This window comes from Pteropus vampyrus, unplaced genomic scaffold, assembly GCF_000151845.1.
Source record: "Pteropus vampyrus isolate Shadow unplaced genomic scaffold, Pvam_2.0 Scaffold882, whole genome shotgun sequence".
NCBI classification, from domain to species: domain Eukaryota; kingdom Metazoa; phylum Chordata; class Mammalia; order Chiroptera; family Pteropodidae; genus Pteropus; species Pteropus vampyrus.
In genome coordinates this window covers 43,579-50,804 of record NW_011889663.1, presented here as the reverse complement: position 1 = coordinate 50,804, position 7,226 = coordinate 43,579, and positions in this window count along the sequence as shown.

Below are 7,226 nucleotides of genomic sequence, written 5' to 3'. Positions count from 1 at the left end.
TCTCTAGCAAACAAGAGAACAGAATGTTTTCAGAAAAGGTTAGAAAAGGAATTGTGCTAATCATGCCATGTGACAGCTCTCTGTTATTTTACTGTAATAAACCATTTCTTAATAAATTTGTGGAAAAGAAAAATGTGGCAAAACAATATGACAATATATGAAGAGACAGTGAATATATTAAATGGCGTCCTAATCGAATAGGACAAGAGTGCAAATTTGAATGCATCTCTCCTTTTTGACTGGCAGGACACTGGAGGCGCTCTTTCCCTATGAGCTTGGTGGCTGCTGCCCCTGCTCTATCACTCTAGCCTGACGAAAGGCAAGCAGATTCTTACTTTCTCAATCCCAACTCAAAACTCCCCACTCCTGGGCCCAAAACGAGCATGCTTGTGCACCAGAAGGCAGAGGCAAGCATGTTCTTAGAAGCATCATTCGGTTTCACCAAGAACTGGAAAACACCATCCTGTCCTTCAACTCTAGAATGAAGTAATGAATTAATGCATATTCAGAAAATAGAATAACACGCAGAACTACAAAATAATCAAGCTACAGATACAGGCAACAGCTTGGATCAGTACTCAAATCATGAGGACTGGTTCTATCAAGTCTGGCTTCTTGAACAAAGAAGTAAAACTCCATTTAAATTAAGTTCAAAATGAGCCAACATTCATGTAAGAAGTTAGAAGTTAGGACAGTGGGTTCTTAGAGAAGTGGGGAGTAGGTGGGGATTAAGAAGGAGGCTCCGGAGCACTGGGAGAGAATATTTCCTCATCTTTATGTGGTGACATTGGCATGTAATTAATATGTGTCACTAAGGTGGTGATATTGGCATGTAATTAATATGCGTCACTTGGACACATTTTATTGACGTGTACGCTTGAGACTGTGTACTCTTCCTGGGCACAAAATGTTTATGAAAACAAAAGACGGTTTTAATGGCTGGGAAGATCTTCGGCCATTAGCATCTGAGCCCTTGAAGATATCGATTACTGGGAATACAACTCAGATTTTTGGAACGAGACAGCAACTATACAAACTGATCATCCGTCAGCAGTGTTGGGCAATCAAAGCGGCTTGATGCGGTTAGTGCATCTGCAAAATGGATCGATAACGTGTATGGGGTACACGTTTCACTTAGCCACATGATGGCTGTCTCCCTTCTTCTCACAAGCACCCCAGTTTCCCTCAGGACACACCACGCAGCACACAGGGTGGGAGTAGCCGGGCTCACTCAGATCTTGAGCGGGCGAGGTCTGCTCTCGGGGCAAAGCGAGTGGTGGAAGTGGGGGCTCCGTTTGCACACAAGTTTGGCTCGAGCTTGCGGAGTCCTTTGCTGCGCTAAGTAGAGGGAGAGGTGCTGTTTAAGGGGGGGCCACCAGCAGAACTCAAACTAAGTACTGACAGTGGAGGTGGCCATTCTGTAGCCATGAAGGGAGGTGCCCACCAGACCACAGGCTGACCCCAAGGACGAATTGGTGCCTCAACTTTCTACCTAGGATTTTGCTTTCAAGAGCCAACATATTTCCTTTTTTAAAAAAAAAAAGATGGAAATTCTCACAGTTCAAGAGACGGGAGAAACAGAACTTTCACACATGAACAACAGGGATGTTGAGTGAAATATGTGGTTTCAGGAAGGCTCTTGAGTGCTGGTGACAGTGACGCCTGTCGTAAGACTGAGCCTTCTGCCACCTTCCAATGAGGCCATTCTTATCTCCTCAGATTTATACGTTAGAGTTTTCTGTAAGATCTGATTGGGAAAAATAACTAAGAATCTTTCGGTCTCAAAAATAAAAATGTCATTCCCATTCAAATTCTCATTCCTAAGCCCCAGAAAGGCAACATGTCCCACAGCAGGAGAAAGAAAGTGTGAGAAGAGGCCCCAACCGCAATGCTTCTGGGGGCGGCACTCAGAAGGTCCCCATCAAAACCCTAAGGACAGAGGAATTTCAATTCCAGAAGGCTACACCAAAAAGAATGGGGTCAGAGCATCTGGATCTCTGTAAATGAGAGTGGGAGGGTGGGTCAAGATGGGACCCACCTTGCTGCTAGCATTCTCGAGTCCCATCCCCTCTGGGGTCACCCCTAGGACAACAAGGTCATACATGCAGCCCAAGGTAGCAGCTCACTGTTACATCCAAAGTACATGCAAATGGGACTCACCTTCTGCTCATAAAAGAGGGCCCTTGGCAGGCGTGTTTAGGAAGACACCCGGAACCCCCAAGTCTGGGACAGAAACCCTGTGGCTCCACCATGAACTCTGTGCCAAGCTGTATTTTATTCCTGATCATTTACCAAGGTCATTTTCAGGATTGGGAAACACTAAAATGTCTGCCTGGGCCTGGGTCTGCTTTTGCTTGTGTGTGATCATAGGTGAATGCTGTGTCTCTGTGTTCGCAGGTGTCCAGTGTGAGGTGCAGCTGGTGGAGTCTGGGGGAGACGCGGTGCGGCCCGGGGGGTCTCTGCGACTCTCCTGTGCAGCCTCTGGATTCACCTTCAGTAGCCACTGGATGAACTGGGTCCGCCAGGCTCCGGGGAAGGGGCCGGAGTGGGTCGGTTGGATAAAAAACCCTGCCGATGGCCTCACAGCAGAGTATGCTGGGTCTGTGAAGGGCAGGTTCACCATCTCCAGAGATGATTCAAAGAACACGCTGTATCTGCAAATGAGCAGCCTGAGAGCCGAGGACACCGCCGTGTATTATTGTGTGCGAGACACAGTGAGGGCACCTCAGTGTGAGCCCGGTCACAAACCTCCCAGAGGGAGACCGGAGGGGACTTTGCAAGGGGCGCTCGAGACGCCAGGGGCCGCTCAGGACACCAGGGGGCGCTCGAGACAACAAGGAGCGCTCGGAACACCAGGGGGCGCTGGGGACACCAGGGGGCGCTTGGGACACCGGGGGAGTTTGGGACACCAGTGGGCGCTCGGGACACCAGGGGGCACTCGAGACACCAAGGGGCGCTCGGAACACCAGGGGGCGCTGGGGACACCAGGGGGTGCTGGGGACACCGGGGGAGTTTGGGACACCAGTGGGCGCTCGGGACACCAGGGGGCGCTCGAGACACCAAGGGGCGCTCGGAACACCAGGGGGCGCTGGGGACACCAGGGGGCACTGGGGACACCGGGGGAGTTCTGGAAGCCAGGGTCGCTCAGGTACCCAGAGGAGCTCAGGACACCAGGGGCTGAGGAAACACTGAACTTCTAGAATTCCGTGGTGCAGGGACAGGCCAAAGAGGAGCCTCCTCTCCAAGTTTGTTTCCTCTTCTTACCATAAAATAACAGGTCTCCAGGGACCGGTTCTCCTGCCGCCTCCGACACACGGTTCCGTAGTTCCAGGGTTTTCCAAGTGTGCAGTGACCAAATATGAGAATAATCAGAATTCCAGAAGGAGAAGAGAGGGAGAAGGCGGCAGAGTTTGTTTCAAAAAATAATAGGTAACGTCTGAAACCTGGAGGGGGAAAGACTTGGACATACGAGTCCACAAAGTTACTAGATCATTCTATTATATCCAAGCAAAAAGACCTGCTCCAAGACACATGAGCATGAAACTGTCAAAAGTCAATGATACAGAAAGAACCGTAAAGGCAGGCGGAGGGGAGAGAAAATATAAGCTACAAAGGAACCCCCATTACGATCAGCAGATTTCTCAGCAGAAACTCTACAGGCCAGGAGAGATGACATATCTAAAGTGTTGAAAGATTTAAATGGCCAGCCAAGAATACTTTATCCGGAAAAGTTATCCTTCAGATACGAAGGAGAAATAAAGGCGAGCGCGGAGGGAGATTACCACCACCAGACTGCTTCGCAGAAACGCTGAGAAGGATTCTTCAAGCCAGAATGAAAAGACACTAATCAGAGAGATGAAAACATATGAAAGCACACATCGCTCTGGTGCAGCTGAAAACTGGGGCTCAGGATGGTGCATTAGCCACTCGACTACAGTATCAAGGTGAAAAGAAGAGTAGTAAAAATAACTATAGCTGCTAGGAATTGTTAATGAACACACGACATAAAAAGAGGTAAATTATTACATCGATAATATAAAAGAGAGAATTTAAGGGCGGAACCTTCACGGGAGATCGAAGATAAGCTGCTATCAGCCTAGAATGGACCGTCTTATCTGTAAGATGTTTTTTGCAAAGCCCCATGGTAACTACAAAACCAGAACCTAGAGTCGATCAATATACAAGACATACAAGAAGGGGAAACCGTATACCACCAATTTATACAGGTAAGCAGAAACAGAGGGGGGACACCGTGGAAAGTGTCCAGCATAGAGCGCCACCAATGGGGCACATGCTGTCTGCAGTGGCTGCCTGCAGAGTGGAGTGTGGTGTCTCCCGAGCTTCCGTTTTCAACATACTTTGGATGGGTTTTGAAAGAAGTGATAAGAGGCTGAGATTTCAGCACAGGACATGTCTATTGAAAATCTTTTGAACTTCTCTGCTACTAAATAATCTTCTCAAATTAGCTGATCATCATTCAAATTGAAGGATAACTGCCAATAATCTCAAATTCGGAAACTTGAGACTGTATATAATAAAGTAAGACTGAGAAATGTGTCTTCTGGTCTTTGTCCCCCCAAATAATATTTTTATGAGATGGGAATTTTTCCAGAACATATAAACATGTGTGTTCCAATGATACAATGAATGCTTAGTAATCATAAACACGTATGTAAAATGTTTTCAAAGAGGACACACAGGTGACCAACAGACACATGAAAAGATGCTCAACATCAGTAACCATCAGGGAGACGCAAATCAAAACCGCAGTGAGATACCACCTCACACCCATCAGAATGTCTGTCATCAAAACATTCACAAGAAACCAGTGCTGGCGAGGACGTGGGAAAAAGGGAGCCCTCATGCACTGCTGGTGGGACTGCAAATTGGTGCAGCCACCATGGAAAACAGTTTGGGGCTCCTCAGAAAATCATACATAGAACCACCTTATGACCCAGCTATTCCACTCCTGGGTGTTTATCTGAAGAAATCCAAAACACTTCTCGGAAAAGCTATCTGCAGCCCTGTGTTCCCTGCAGCACTATTTACAGTCGCCAAGATACAGAGGCCATTTGAGTGCCCATCAACAGACGATTCGATAAAGAAGACAGGGTACATATATGCAATGGAACATTACTCGCCATAAAAAAAGAAATGAAATCCTACCATTTGCAACGACATGGATGGACCTAGAGGATATTGCGCTGAGTGGAATGAGTCAGTCAGAAAAAAACAAGTGCCACGTGATTTCACTTTTATGTGGAATCTTTAAAAAATAAGCAAACAAAACAGAAACAGATTCCTAGATACAGAGAACAAAATGAGGGTCACCAGATTGGAGGGGGCGGCTGGGTGAAAAAGGGGACGGGGTGAAGAAGCACTGTGCAGGGGGCGTTAGGAAGTGTGTTATAATGTCTGCTGCACGTCCGCGAGCGAACAGCCCTCATGGGGGCTCGTCCTGCCCTGTTGCGATTTGAGGACGTGCCTGCCCACTGCAGACTGCAGTGCCGGCCAAGGGCTCAGGACGCTCAGATGTGCTGACCCCCACGCAGGTGGGGGACAGCAAGCGGCTTTCACGGGCGTGCTCCTTTGCACGGGGCAGTCATGGCACAGAGGGGACCCCGTGATCTCCGTGGGATGCCCGATAAGGCTGCCCCCCACCTCGTCTCTCATTTGGGGTTTAGGGTTCCCTAAGTTAGTAAGTCCACATCTGTCAACATTTTACAACTAAACTGAATTCAACATCTCTTTGAAATTTCTTTTCGGGTACTGTTTTTAATTGGCAGGTCTAGTCATGTGAAGAGACTTTCATGATTTGTGTAGATTTTTATTTTCAGTGCTGAGGGCCTTTACTTTGGAGTTGGCACAGTCAGCGATGAGGGACCGGGCAGGAGAGGTGGGTTCAGTGGGAGCAGGAGGGGCCAAGCAATCTGACCAGGGTCCGAGTGGATGAAGCTCATCTGCTTGGCGTGAGGGGGCGATGGCCAGAGTCTCAAGGTCTACAGCGGAGTAGGCAATGGGGGTGCATCGGCGATGGATGCTGCTGGATCACGTGTGGTCGAGACGGTCCCCTTTTTTATTATTATAATTTGCAAGCTCCCACAATAAGCTAATCCATTTTATAAATAGACACAAATGTACTCATCCCAGACGGAGAGAATTTCCCTCACGCATAGCATTTTGAGCCGCTCCCTCCAGGACCGTCTCCCCACCGCACCTCTCTCTCATCGCTGTCGTCGGCGTCCAGGTGGGCTCCCAATGTCCCCTGTTAGACAAGCACGTGCCAGACTCGTTCTACCTGAGCCTGCTCCAGTCCCCGCCTCGGTCATCTGCTGGGATTCAGCCCGGGGCGCTGCACACATGGCCACCCTTCCCACCCTGCCCTGTGCCAGCTCCACAGCTTTGTGAACCCAGGTGCCCAACTCCACTCGACCTCGGCCAAGGAGAAACCCTAAGCATGTGACACGCGGCCAGGCCTTCCTCTCAAACGTGTGCTCCCCACCCACCCCAGAGCAGTCCTCTGCGGTTCTCCTCAGCCACTGGCCTCTCTAGGGGGCGTGTGACCGGCTCTTCCTCCTGGGGGTCGAAGCAGAGCCTGTCCCGGGGTGGACACTAGATGCACACGATCTGAGGCACACAGGAAATTCGTCTCTCAAACTGTTTCCTGCACAAACACAAAGAGAAAATTGTTGAACATCCGATGGGTGTCCCCCATGTCCATGGTAGGATCTGCAGGACCTTCGAAAAAGAAGATGGTGAGAAAAGACACCAGTGGACCCAAAACCAAGAACACTGGAGTGTGTGCTCCTCAAAGGGTATCGATGGGAGTCTAGGGAAGAGATCGTGGCAAAGGACATAAAACTCGATGGTGTTGTTAAAATGTCCCCAGAAAGCAGGGTGTGTGAGTGTGACTATGTGTGTCAGTGTGTGTGTGTGTGAGTGTGTGAGAATGTGTAAGTGTGTGAGTGAGTGTGACTGTGTGTGAGAGTATGTGAGGGACGATTGTGAGAGCGTGTGTATGTGTGAGAGTGTGAGAGTGTGCATGAGTATGTATGAGTGTGTGTGAGTGTAAGAGAGCATTGTGTGTGAGTGTGAATGCATGTGTGTGTGACACTGTGTGAGTGTGTGAGGGCATTCTGAGGGTGAGAGTATTGTGAGTGTGTGAGAGTATTGTGAACGTGGGAATGCATGTGGGTGAGTGCGTGTGGGTGTATATGGGTGTGTGT